The sequence below is a fragment of the Cervus canadensis genome, chromosome 13 (genome assembly GCF_019320065.1).
Source record: "Cervus canadensis isolate Bull #8, Minnesota chromosome 13, ASM1932006v1, whole genome shotgun sequence".
Classification (NCBI taxonomy): domain Eukaryota; kingdom Metazoa; phylum Chordata; class Mammalia; order Artiodactyla; family Cervidae; genus Cervus; species Cervus canadensis.
In genome coordinates this window covers 25060079-25074370 of record NC_057398.1, presented here as the reverse complement: position 1 = coordinate 25074370, position 14292 = coordinate 25060079, and the positions used below count along the sequence as shown (strand labels likewise).

Here is a 14292-nt window from a genome sequence, read left to right as displayed (position 1 = left end):
GAAGTAATTAGCCTCCAACTAATAAAAAAAAAAGAAAAAAGAGTGTGATTTCTTGCTGAACAATTCTTATTCAAAGTGGATTTTACACAAAAACCCTCGGACATTCCTGGGAGAAGGTCAGGAACTTGAATAAATATTGATTAAACAATGTTTTTAGTTGAGGGGATTTTGTTGGAGCACTGGGTGGACTGTGCAAATACGGATGTAATGAAGTGTGTGGCCAACTTGGGAACAGGTGAAGGTCACTGATGCTGGGCAGGGAGGCTCAGGCAGATCACATGGGACTTGGAACAAAGAGGAGATACTTGGTAAGATTTCCACGATTTGAGTCATAGCCTCTATATCTCTGCAATGGTTGCAGGGAGATGATTTTGTCAATGGACAAAGGAACAGGAATGGAGAGCAGGGAGAGAGCACAACCTGCATCCTGGCTTGGTTAGAGCATTTGTGTTGGACACACATAGGTGGACAGACACAGGGGCACCACAGCCTTGGCTGTTTGCAGGCAGCTTGGGTGTAGAGGTGGTGAAAACATAGAGCGGAGGATGACCACTGGAATGCTGATTTGTCCACTGGGGTCTTGTCCTCTCTTTATGGTGATGTGTTACTATGAATTGAATGTTTATTCCCCATCTCCTACTCCTTCTCTCATACACCCTCCCTCACACCCCAAAAAGTCATACCTTGAAGCCTCAAACCCCAGGGTGATGGGAATTGGAGTTTCCTTAGGAGATAACTAGGTTTGGATGAGGTCATGGAGCTGGCAATCCTTGAGCCATTTAGTGCCCATAGAGCCAAATGAAGAGACTTGAGCTCCCCTCCCCACACCAAGTGAGGAAACTAGGAAGCTTGTTCCCTCCACAACCCAACCTCACTGCCTCTCTGATCTCAGTCTTTCAACCTCCAGAATTGGAAGATGTAAATTTTGTTTGTTTAAGCCCCTCAGTCCACAGTATTGTTATAATGGCCTGAACTAACTCAGACACACATGAAAGGGATAGAAAGAATGTACAGGAAGGTGGAAGGTATTTATGGGCTCATGATTTTTTTTTCTTGAAAAATCACACAGCACACAGTAAGAAGTCGGTGCTGTATATACTAGGTTAAAGTAAAATACAGGTGATATGACTGACTTTATAAAGTAATCCACTCTTAACATAAAATTCCCTATGACTATAACATTCATTCATTATTTCAGGTCATAGGTAATTTACATGAAAATATATATTGACCACAAGTCAAGTGTTATTTCTTCTATATCCTGTATTTTTATATTATTATCAGCTGATAATATAGTGTTGATTTCCCCCACATTGACTTTATAATGAAAAATAATATTTGACTATAAACTAATGATAAATTTTTCCATGGACCATGCATTTATAATCACTTACTGCCTTGTCAGGATCTGTGGTCAGTTATGGGCCCACAGGGTGATAGAGACACTGTTCCTACCCTTTGTGGGACAATGTCTGCCTAACTGGGGAGATTGCTGAGAAAAAAATATTTTTAATACATACTGTTATCCTACAAGCCAGCAGTTTCACTCCTTGGTATCCTTCAAAGGACTTGAAACATTCTATTCACACAAACACATGCATGTTACCTGTAGCCCCCCAGGCTCCTCTGTCCATGGGATTCTCCAGGGAAGAATACTGCAGTGGGTTGCCATGCCCTCCTCCAGAGGATCTTCCTGACCGAGGGATCACACTTGTCTTAGGTCTCCTGCATTGGCAGGTAGGTTCTTTACCATTAGTGCCACTGGGAAGCCCATGATTTATTCATGGCCTCATATAAATTCTAAGTCCTTTTTCTTTCCTTTCTGTTGAAGGAATAAAGGGTAATCTTGAAGAATGAAGAATCCTAGGGGTGTCTGCTATCACGGGAAAAGAAGGAAACAACTCATTCATTGAACCTCCTCCTCTATGCCAAACCTGGTGCAAAGGCCTCAGTGTGCATCATCTCATTGATCCTACAGGATCCCCGTATGCCTGTGTGCATCATTACCTCCATTTTATAGAAGCTGTACCTGTTGCTTCCTCTCCATCCCCAGACCAACAATACCAGCCCTTGAATCCTCAGCAAGGAGCCTTCATTTGGGTGCCCTTGTTTACAGACACTGTGCTAGTTAATTTTATGAGATATTGATTCTGGGCATTTCTGAGATGGTGATTCTGGGAAAGATTATCATTTGAATCCATCAACTGTGTGAAGGGATCTGCCCTCACCAATGTGATGGGGCTTCATGCAATGCCTGGGGGTCTGAATGGAACAAGATACTATCTTTTCTCCCTCTTTCTTTTCTTCCACATGAACATAGCAGCTTCTGGCTCTTGAGACTTGAGACTCTGTGGCTTACATGAGTGGTCCCCTGGTCCACAAGAGTTTAGCCTCACACTTGGAGTTATATCACCAGCTTCCCCCATTTTCAGCCCTGAGTACTGATCTGAGTTATAAAACTGGATTTCCTGGTTCTCTCGCTTACAGAGAGCAGACCATGGGACTTCTCCATCTCTGTAGCCCCTTTGAACCCATTCCCACAATAATCCCTTCTGATACATATGTACATATACAGATCACTCTTGACCAACATGACATGGAACTGCTCAGATCCTCTTACTCGTGGACATTGTTTTATAGTAAATGTAGCACTACCCCACCTACAGGTGCTTAAATCTCAGGATGTGGAACTGAAGGTAGGGAGAGTTGACTATGAGTTATAAGGTGTAAATAGAGGGAGTTTTTTTTATATGGGCTAATATGTGGATGATAAAACAGTAGGTTTTATGTAGAGATAGTAGGTGTTATGGGAATAATGTACATCTCTCAATGACACAACCTAACATACAAAAGGATGCAATGTCTTAATGTGACTTAGAAATACTAAAACCAAGTGATGCACCTGTATGATTTCAGTATTAAGACAAAAGGAAATGGATGTCTTTACTGGTCACAACTGCACACTCATGACAGGCATGGGTTGTAAGGATAAGGGGTTCTGGCTAATCTGCATATGGATGATGCCTTCCAGAACTGAGAGTCTTGACTTGTGAAGTGAAGCCATGTCACAGCACAGAAGGAGAAACTGAGACCTATGTGGAATCACTGGGAGAACAATGAGAACTGCTCATGTCCAGGTTCACGGCCTGAATCAGCTGTGAGGACCCTGTCAAGAGTCTTCATGCCAATGGTTCATGGTGAAGGAGTATGTTTTCCTTGTTGTGTGCAGTTAACCCACTGAGCCATCACAGAAGTAAGTAAGGAGGCAAAAGATGTCTCAGACAGAATAGAGAACTGGTGGGAATAGTGGGGTTTGAAGAGCATAGACAATTCAGTGCACTTTCTTTCATCAGTAACTGAAGATTTCTGAGATGGAACAGAGAAAACAGGTCTATCAGGAAGGGCACCAGTCCATACATACCAGTTTTCTTTATTTCTGGCTATTTCTTTACAATCATCCACCCAGGGATGATGCCACATGAACATCCCAAGTTTACTCTAAAAAATTAGATTCATTTTTCTGATGCTGTAAATACATGCCCCAGAAAGTCCCATCGCCTCTCCGAGTCTATATTTCTCTCTGCAATCCTGAATCTCCCATCACCTTTCCTTTTCACATTACATTAAACTAATGTCTGAAGCCATAGGTGTGTTTTCAGGTTAAGAAATCCCCAGATCCTAGAAGCCAGTTTCCAAGTGCCCAGAGAAAGGTTTGGATAGAGGCAACCACCTAGGCAGGGTTAATAAAGCTGTATATAACGGGCTCCACATGATCGTATATGTCATCACTATGGTATGGACAGGGACTTAGGAAAATCCTGATGGTCTTGGGCTGGACTAAGTTCCTCATAATCTCCATCAGTGGAGTCCAAACCTGGGCAAGTCTGCCTTCCAGAGGAACACCCTCAGGGCTGTAACTCTCCTGAGGGGCAGGGGACCATTCTTGCCTTAAACAGGGCAGCACACTGGTGTGTTGCAGCAGCTTCTCCATGATGGCCGTGGACAGGAGGTCCTACTTAGGTTGAAGGACTTGAGATGTGAGCAGCGGCTCAGGGCAGGCAGGTTGGCCTCAAACTGAGAGTCCCTGTTCCCACATTCATCTAAGTACAGTTCCTGGAGGGTGGCTGCAACTTTCTCCAACAAAACTTGGAGGAGCTCTGGATTAAAGTTGACCAGCCAGACACCACCCAGATCCAGGTCTTTTAGCTGAGAGATGTTCGGGTGCTGGGACAGATGGGTCAAGTCTGATTCTGTTAGCTGGCAGTTAGTTATTGAGAGGTTTTTCCAAGGTCGTCTTAGGCACTTGGGGAGAAACCAAACAATTAGTTCTTGGAAACTGGGTGCCAGCTGGCTACAGGTGATTAGACAAACGGTTTGTTCAGGGCAAATGTTAAGTCTGACCAACTGATGAAGGTCAAAACAGATTGCCCAGTCTCATTCTAGGCTCAGTCCTGTCACCTTCACTATATAACTGAGTCAATTCACAGAACCTTGAAAGTTTTCTCCCTCATCTATCAAGCAGTGTACAACATGACTCCACTTCCTTAGGAGGATGAATGAATATAATGCATTGCACTAGAATGTGTTCAGAGGAGAGGCTGACACAGCTTCAATCAAGTGTGGACATCCCTAATTTTTACTGCTGTGTGATGGGAAGAAAAATCATTTTGGCTAAGGCTTCCTTCAGTCCACTGTTGGCTCTAGATGCCTACATCTCTGGACAGGTGAGGTTCTAGGGAGATGTGTATAAAGAAGCAACTTACATGATCCCACATCAAATGTGATGCCAGTCTCGAGGGTCTCACTTACATCCCTGCATCCTCTACAAATTTTCTATCACTTTCTACTACCCTTTTCTCTCAGCTCAATTAACATCATCTCCTGAATCATGGTTTTCCCTTATATTAATTACCTAGTCTATAGCACAAGTCAGTCTTTTACAGGGAGATCAATTAAGACATCCTCACTGTGGTGACAAACCTCGTGATCACAGGGTTTTCCTCAGAAATGCTCTGATCTGATGTGTTTCCCACACGTAAAAGTCCTTGTATTTTCTATGTTTTAAGTCATTTGACATAGACACCTCTACTGAAGGAAAAAGTTATCAACCTTCTAGTGCCAAATCCAAACATTTCAGTCAAATAATCTATACTTCTCTAGCAGGGTGTCCCTTTCAAGAGCTACTATACCAGGATAGCCCTCAACCTTGATTTGTGTGGTCACGGGGCACCACACTTCAGGAGACAGGGCCTTTGATACTCTAAGGTTATGTTAGTGCTACCCAGCCAGTGGTCCACTCTCACCTGAGCAACTGGTCCAGGCAGCCTTCAAGGAAGGAGGGAGACTCAAGATGGAGATCCTGGAGGTGGCCCAGCCTCAGGAACTGAGAGGTGATTTGGACAAAGTGATACTGCTCCTGCTTCTCACAGACAGACATGTGGATGGGGAAGAGATGGAACCTCTGTAAATGACTCACCTGGCCCAGGAAAGAAGCAAACATGGCCAGGGTGAGCAGATGCCAGCTGCAATTCACACTCACCTCCTGGATACAGTCCAGCTGCATCATATTCAGGACCTTAGTGATATTTTCCATGGCATTGCAAAGATCTTCAGCTTCTTACAGCACAGGTGTATGGAAGCTTTTCTCTGCTCCACCCACCTGAGAAGGTAGGTGAGGAAGTTGTCCAGAGTCCTTTTGTTCAGGGAAAGGTCTATGAAAATCCTCAGTGGAGCCACGTGCTGCTTTGCCATCGACTTGGACTCAGCCACTGGTGCTCTTCTTGACTTGCGCACCTGGAAGTGCTGGCTCCAGACCACATGCTCCAGAAGTTAGGGCAATGTCCCACAAATCTAGCACCCGTAGTTTGTACCTCCTATTAGGGAAAAAGAAGATTGGTGGGGATGCATTAAAATCCACCCAGAAAGAAGCTACAGCATAGAATCTGGCTACACGCTGCCCTCCTCTGCTGTAACTTCAGATTCCTGGCTTCACGGGCTGCCTTGTCCTCTTCCCTCTCTGACTCCCTTTCCTCCATCTCCCTTTCCCCTCTTCTCCTTTCTGATTCTCCACTTCTAGCAATTCTAAGCAGGACTAGGATAAGGTAGGGAATGTTCTTTTGGCTTCCAGAAGATATTTCTCTTAGTGATCCAAGGCCTCTAGGCTTCTTCACTGCCTTCCTCAGATCCCAGTGGTCCATCATTTCCCAACCACATTCCCTCACCCCAGCTGTCTCCTCCAGGACACCCAGGATTCTACCAGATTACTCACATAAGACTCACCTGGAGTGAACCTTCTGGGAAGGCAGGCCTTCAAGTGCTTCCAGTACAGCCTGTAGAGACCCCACATGTGGCATGTCCATCAGGTTCCCCAGAGGCAGGTGTACAAAGGGCCAGGCTTGCACCATGACTTTCAGGGTCTCAATGCATCTCCTATCGAAGGCTTTCGTAAAGAGGAGTGAGAAGAGCTCTGTGAGTAGAAACTCCAAAGCAGAAATGGCTTAGGCCTCACCCCTCAGCAGGCTTCTTCCCACCAGGTCCAGGAGTCTGGATGGGCTCTGTGTGTTGCCAAAATTTTCACTCTCGTCTCATGTTCAAAGAATTTGTTAACACAATAAACCACTCATTATATACAAATAAATAATACAAATATTTATTAGAGAGTTATCTAGCTTACTTTCAATATACTAACATTAAAAGAAAAGAGAAATAGAAACAGCAGAACATACATTACCAAATTGGGTTTTGACCAACATCCAGACTTAATCAGCGCTGGGAAGTCCCCTGTCACAGCACATCTGGAGTCCCAAAAGGGAAAAGGTCACAGGCAGAGTATTAACTCCGTAGGTGAGACATCAAAATTGCAGTTCAAGGTTTCTGTTTATAATCCCAGGATGGAATCATCATCAAGCTGTAAGTCTGGTTTCCTGTTGATGCTGTTTGTTTTGTCTTGTAAAACTTGGAATGTTGTTAAGCCTGGGGCTTGGTTGGCCAGGCCCCCTCCAGTTCAGTTCAGTCGCTCAGTCTGTCTGACTCTTTGTGACCGCATGGATTGCAGCATGCTTATCTCCTCTGTCCATCACCAACTCCCGAAGCTTGCTCAAACTCATGTCCATCAAGTCGGTGATGCCATCCAACCATCTCATTCTCTGTCATCGCCTTCTCTTCCTGCCTTCAATCTGGTTGAAACAGTGCTGCGATGAACATTGGGGTGCACATGTCTCTTTCAAATGTGGCTTCCTCAGTGTGTATGCTCAGGAGTGGGATTGCAGGGTCATATAGCAGTTCTATTTCCAGTTTTTTAAGGAATCTCCAATAAGAGGAGACATCAGGTCTGCAAAGGATATTGGCTGAACCAACCTAATAGATGTTTTGCTGAGTGCAGCCCATCTGGACCAGATATTAATAGTGGGCAGCGAGGAATTCTGATCAGATTCCTGGAGTGATCAGATAACAAGAGTGGGATTTCTTGCTGAACTGACTTAGAATTCTTAGAAAACTGATTTTTACAAGGAAGCTCTCAGATAATTCTAGGAGAAGGTCCATGAGCCTACAAAAATTTTGGTCAAACAAAGAATGTTTTCCCTGCTTCACTTCTGTAACCCAGTGAACAGGTTCACCAAGAGGGGACTCAATAGACATTCTCTCTCAGTTTCACTTGTGGTCTTCTCCTAAGCTTTTCCTCGGGGACAAATATTTCAGTTGCCACTTCAGTAAACAAAGGTTCTTGCAGCCAAAAGGCCATTATCCACTGCTGCCTCCCTCCCCCCTAGACATTGTGCTCTGAGGGGAATTCAAGGAGGAGAAAAGTAGATGGTGTCCTGTGGAGGTTAAGATGCATATCATATGGATGACTTCAATAAGCCCAGACTCTTGCCTCTTTCCATACATAAAAAAGCATGAAAAGGAACTTCCCTGGTGGTCCAGTGGCTAAGAAACCACCTGCCAGTGCAGGGGACATAAGCTGGATCCTTGGTCTGGAAAGATCCCACATGCTGTGGAGGAACTAAACATACGTTCCACAACTACTAAGCACTCAGCCAGAGCTTGTGAGCCATGACTACTGAAGCCCACACGTCCTGGAGCCCATGTTTTGCAATGATAGAAGCGATCAAAATAAGCCAACACACTTCAACCAGAGAGAAGCACCTGCTTGCCAGACAAGAGAAAGGCTGTGCTCAGCAAGGAAGAATCAGTACAGACAAAATAAGTAAAAAAAAAAAAAAGTAAAAAAATGAAAAAATAATTTTTTAAATGTGTGAAAATCATTAATTTGAAATGTATCATTTTAATCATAGGCAGTAATCTTTTGATGTTTTCTGAATGTTTTTTCAGCAAATGACCTTAGGAACTCTGGCTCCCCCTGAAACTTCTGAACAGTTCTAATCTTCTGTAAAGTAACCAAATAACACATATTTCTCATGCCTGAGGTTGTGCATTTTTTGTCATATGACATGCTCTTCCAAGACCTTTTCCCAACCCACAGCGTCCTGTCCCCACTCACCTGAGTTCCAGGAATTAGATGGAAACTGTCAACTAAAATATTAGTCACCACCTGAAAGTAGAGAATTGTTTTATTTGGTGGGAATACTTATGACCCAACCCTGCGCTTCCATGATGGCTCAGACAGTAAAGAATCCTCCTGCAATGTGGGAGAACTGGGTTTGATCCCTGGGTTAGGAAGATACCCCGGAGAAGGAAATGGCAACCCACTCCAGTATCCTCGCCTAGAGAATTCAAAGGACAGAGGAGCCTGGCGGGCTACAGTCCATGAGTAAAATAAGAAGCCTGGGATACATAGTTTCAGTAGCTCTGAGAAACCTGTTGGGGGAGGGTGGGGCGTGGGCACCGAGAGGTTATATACAAGTTTGTAACAGAGAGAGCAGGCAGTCTGAACATCTAAGATTATTGTGAGGTTAAAAAAACAAAAATCAGGTATCAAGTCGTTGCAGAAGTCGGACCTTCCAGTACCCAAGCACCACACCCAGGAGAACTCAGGTTTATTACGCTGGAGGGCCCAGAGGAGTTAACACTTCCAGCTCTGCACCTTGAACAAAGGGGTTACAAAATTTTTATAGGCAGTGCATGACATCAGACTTTAGTGAGCAGTGCTGACTGTTAATAAGCTAAACAAATGGTTTCCTACAAGCGGGAACAGCCGTTAGGACACAGAGTGGGGCGTCGGGTGGGTGGTGGGTGCATGACCTTTACACAAACAAGGGTTAGGCAGGATTACAGGGGCTGGGTAATTGCAAAAGTAGGATAAGGGGCGGTGAGGTAAATTTCAGCTCCTAGCATTGTTGTAAATTTCTATTCCCCCGCGGGGGGGCGGGGGGGTTGCGGGGCGGGGAAGCGGGTGGGTGTCGACCAGAAACTATGTAAGTTAGTGACTGCAAGGAGCAAGCTGAATTACAGAAGCAGAATAGGCATGAAGTTATTTCTAGCTGGATATTAAGTTTTAAATTTTCTTCTTCAAAGTTAAGGAATTTAGCATTGTATGTATGGGAAAGGGAAGCCTCTGGGCTCACCATAAGCACCTCAGCTCTCTGGGGTCAAATCCTGTTTCCTCCTTCACCTTAAGGGGTGGCAGATATGGCAGATGGCTGCTTCTTGCATTCCTCCAGCTCCTCAGCAATCTCCCTGGGGAGTGACGACATCTGCTGGATTGGAGGTTTGGGAGCCCTCATTCACATTTGGAGGCCAGAAATCATTGGTGGCTGCAACATTTCTTCTTTATTGAAATGGCAGATCTTTTCATTTCACAAAACTTTCTGTACATTCTATGAAATATTATTGTAAACCTAAAACTGCTCTAAAGTATAATGTCTACTTTCAAAAATATACTTGGAAGACTTCTGGCTCAAAATTTTATTGGCGTACATATTTTTTAAAGGAGCAAATCTTGTTCATTTATGGTTAAAATCAGTTTTAAAGTCTCATTTGTCTTTTTGTGGCTTCAAAGCAGTAAAACGTTTTTAAATTACCCACATGAATTCTTAAAAATACCACATTACCTCAATAACCTTTAGAGAAATTGTGTATATAAATCTCTATGCAAGTATTTATACACAAGTGGCATTTACAAGACAGTACATGTAAGAACGCTGCGACAAGACAAAGAGAGCGCCAGAGTATCAAAAAGCTTTTATTGGGCAATTGCTCCCGGGCTGAGCTCCCACGCGCCAGCAAGGGAAAAGCGGGAGTCTGCAATCTGCGGGGAGGGTGGGGCGACACCTATATACCCCGGCGGATACAGAAGTGGCGAGACCAGGGTGCTGATTGGACTTCTAGGTCCCGTGTCGGTTTTTTGATTGGCCGGAGTCTTGGAGCCTTCGCATCCATCAGTCTGCCTGGCAACAGGCTGTTGATTGGTGGATGTCTGTCCCTGTCAGTCTGCCTGGCAACAGGCTGTTGATTGGTGGATGTCTGTCCCTGGGACTTTTCGGCGGGGGCTTTTCTGTCAGTCCGGCTGGCGCTTTCCCGCCTGCGGTCAGCGTGACCTTTCATCCTGGCCTTTTTGGTATAGGACAAGGGGCGACATTCGTCTTCTGGCTACTTCCTGCTGAACGGGGGGCGCCGTGGGGGTCAGGGCCGGTCGGGACGAAAGGTCAGCTTATGTAGGATTGTGAGGTGGGTCTATGTCTTCTTGATTGAGTTGAGTGTAAGCTGTTAGTATCATGGCCCATCCGGTCGCGGCCTGCGCTATTTCTTGGACCCTGCGAGAAACAAATTGGAGGAGCAGGGGCCTATGGTGAGGCTCATAACCAGCAGGAGTATAGGGCCTAGAAAGGGCAAGAGGTATGGGAGTAAACCATTGAGTCCGGTCCAGAAGGGGTTTTCCTGGAGCTGTCTGCGCCTTTGTTCCAGGTCATCCTGTAGTTCTTTAATTTTTGTCTGGACTATTCCGGAGCGGTTGGCATAGAAACAGCATCTTTCCTGTAAGAAAAGGCATATGCCGCCCTCTCGGGCGGTGAGGAGGTCTAGCCCACGTCTATTTTTGCTGACCTGGGGGCAGGGGTTCTGGGGTCTGGATGGCGTTAATGTGTTGCCATGAATTGGCTTTTCCAATGTGTGAGTATCCATTTGAGGAAGACTCGTATCCCAACCCTATAAAGTTGTAAGCCATTTTGTCCCTGCAGTTGACTGATTGGACGTGTCTGACCCTTCCCTCGGGATATTGTGAGAGAGTCCCCCCGGCGCAGTCGCAAGGCTTTCCCATTTGCCTGGCCAGGATTTGCCTCGCCTTAGCCGGGTCATCAAATACCCCGTTGGTTTGACCGAGGAGAACAAGCAATAGGAGGGTACCTGTCATTCCTTGGCTGCTGGTGGGAAGGGGGTCTGGGAGATTTTTAGTTTTGTGGGCCCCGTTAGAGAGGACTGGTATGTGTGTCCTGGCGAAGCCTTTAGACCCGAGTCTAAGCCTGGATCTCATTCTGGAAGGCCAGGGGGGCTCTTTTGAACCTGGTCACGTGGTACCAGGGTTCGAGGCCTGAGAGCTTGGCTGCGGTGGGGGTGGTCAGGACTACTGTGTAAGGACCCGTCCAACGAGGTTGGAGGGGCCCAGGAGACAGGGTCCTGAGTAGCACCTGGTCCCAGGGCAACAGCGGTCTGATGGAGCCGTCACCGTCTCCAGGTTGTGGCAGGACCTGATCTGCGTGTTCCCTGAGTAAGGCACGCAGGCGGGTGAAGAGGGGCAGATAATTGGCCAGGGGAGGTGGTTTTTTGGGGGCAGATGGGTCAGCAGGTAGGGCCTGCCGTACAGCAGTTTGAAGGGGGTCAAACCTGTCTTTGAGTGCGGTGTTGAGTGGATGCGGGTGAGAGCCAAGGGGAGGAGGTCGACCCAGGAGAGCCACACTTCTGAGGCGAGCTTGGCGAGGTGGGCCTTGAGGACCCCGCTGGCCCGTTCTACCTTACCCAATGACTGGGGTCGGTACGGGATGTGAAGATGCCAGGTGATGTTGAGGGCTGCAGCTACCTGCTGGGTTATCTGCGAAACAAAAGCAGGTCCATTATCGGATTGGAGGGAGCTAGGGAGTCCGAACCGGGGGTTGATGTGTTTGACCAGCGTTTTGGATACTACTGTGGCTGTTTCGCAGGAGGTGGGGAAGGCCTCGACCCATCCTGAGAATGTGTCCATGAGTACCAACAGATAACGATCCTGGGGGGGCCGGAGCCCTCCTTGGGGAGAGATTGTTGCGCAGGTCAGGCAGGAGCGATGTATGGTCTGGAGTCACTGAGCTCAGAGAGGAATCTGGAAGCCAAGAGGTCACTGAGGCGGTGAGGGGAGAAAATGGTTAGAGGTTGATTCTGAAGTAACTTTTTTGCGTCCATGTAAACCGCTGCTGCCGCTGCCAGTGCTCGTAGGCAGGGGAACCATCCCCTGGCGGTGGGGTCTAGTTGTTTGGAGATGAAGGTGACAGGCAGCAACTCAGAGCCCACCGGCTGTACCAGGGCCCCAAATGCTATTCCCCTCTTTTCATCAGTATAGAGATGATAAGGGTAGTTTGGATTAGGCAGGGAAAGGGGAGCGGCAGATGTCAGAGCAGACTGTAACGTGAGAAAGGCTCGGGTGACCTCATTTTGTGAGGAGAGTGGCCCCTTTGGGGTTTCTTTTGCTGCTGTACAGAGGGGTCTTGCCAGTGAGGCATAGTAGGGAACCCAATGGCGGAAGAATCCCGCCAGGCCCAGGAAAGACAGGATTTGGTCTCCGTTAGTTGGAGGCTGGATAGACCGGAGAAGTTGGCAACGGTCGGTTGTGAGGGCCTTGGTGGTGGGGGTAATTTGTAATCCCAGGTAAGTAACTGAGGACTGGGTGAGTTGGGCCTTTGCCTGTGAGGCCCGGTATCCTTTGGAGGCCAGGAAGTTAAGGAGAGCTGTGGTGTGTTGTTTTGAGAGATCTTCGGAAGGGCTACATAGTAAGAGGTCATCTACATATTGGAGCAGGGTACTAGGGCTAAGAGGGCAGAGGGCCAGGTCCTGGGCCACGGCCTGGCCGAAGTAATGAGGGCTATCTCGAAACCCCTGAGGCAGGACCGTCCACGTGAGTTGAGTGGCCTGTCTGGTGTCAGGATCAGTCCAGGTGAAGGCGAACAGAAATTGACAGTCAGGGTGGATTGGGATGGAAAAGAATGCATTTTTGAGATCGATTACCGTGAAGTGGGTGGTGCCCGTGGGTATTTGGGACAATAAAGTATAGGGGTTGAGGACCAGTGGGTGTGTAGGGACAATGGCCTCATTGATAAGCCAGAGGTCTTGGACTAGCTGGTAGGCTCCTGAGGCCTTACGGACCAGAAGGATGGGGGTATTACATGGGGACGAGGTGGGGACCAGTAGGCCCTGTCCCAGGAGGCGGTCAATGATTGGCTTAAGCCCTCGAAGGTTTGGCTGGGACAGGGGAAACTGGGCCCGAGCCGGAAAACAGGTGGGGTTTTTTAGGTGGATGAGGACTGGGGGTTGGTGTTGGGCAATTGTTGGGATCTCGGTGTCCCAAACCTGGGGATCTATTTGGGAGCTAGAGGACCTGGTGAGTAGCAGTAGGAATCTGCCTGCGGAAGGGAAAGGCCCTGGGGCTAGGTGAAGTGTGGCCTTGAGTTTTGTTAGAGTATCTCTCCCTAGCAGAGGGGTCGGACAGGAGGGAATAACTAGAAAGGAGTGGGTGAATAGGCAATTGTCTAATTGACAGTTTAAGGGCTTGGTCTCTAAAGGCTGTGACACTGGTCATCAATTCCCATTACCGAGACCCGGGAAGGACGCAAGGTGCCTCCCAAAGAGGGAAGGACCGAATAGGTAGCCCCCGTGTCAACCAAGAAGTCGATCGACTTACCCGCTACCTGGAGCATTACCCTGGGCTCGGCTTGGGTTATCGGGGTTCCCGAGTCTGGGCGGCTTCAGTCTTCATCGAAGGTCAGCAGTTGTAGGGCGGGGTCTGGGCTCGGAGTCATTCTGGGTCGCTCTGCTCCCTTACCCCCTGGGGTCAGGGCCCGAGAGGCCGAGGGACAGTCACTTGCCCAGTGTCCGTGTTGCCTGCACTTTGGGCAGGGCCTTGTGGGCGGTCTTGGGTTAGGACACATTTTGGCCCAGTGTCTTTCTTTGCCGCATTTGAAGCAGGCCCCTGGTGGGGGTTTTTGTGGGCCCAAGCCCGTTGCCAGCCGCAGGGCTGCTACCAGAACCTGGGTTTGTTGGTTGAGGAGGCTGGCCTGGAGTTCGGCCTTTTGTCTCAGTCTGGCTTTATGACTAGCCTCTGCAGTCTCTTCCCAGGCATTGTAAACTTTAAAGGCCATTTTTACCAGGTCTCGT

At 47.4% G+C, this 14292-nt stretch overlaps 1 long non-coding RNA gene across 2 annotated transcripts in view; it reads right to left on the bottom strand.

The window, feature by feature from the left end:
• LOC122452424 overlaps positions 1 to 6719 on the bottom strand; it is a 7885-nt gene extending 1166 nt beyond the window's left edge. Inside the window, exons 1-3 of one of the 2 annotated variants that reach the window (XR_006272685.1) lie at positions 6280 to 6719; positions 5304 to 5873; positions 12 to 4302 (exon numbers count right to left, since the gene is read on the bottom strand). This is a non-coding gene — a long non-coding RNA (uncharacterized LOC122452424). Of the gene's footprint in view, positions 1 to 11; positions 4303 to 5303; positions 5874 to 6279 lie in introns of those variants that run through there. The other variant, XR_006272686.1, reaches the window with a different exon arrangement.
• Between the last annotated feature and the right edge of the window lie 7573 nt (positions 6720 to 14292).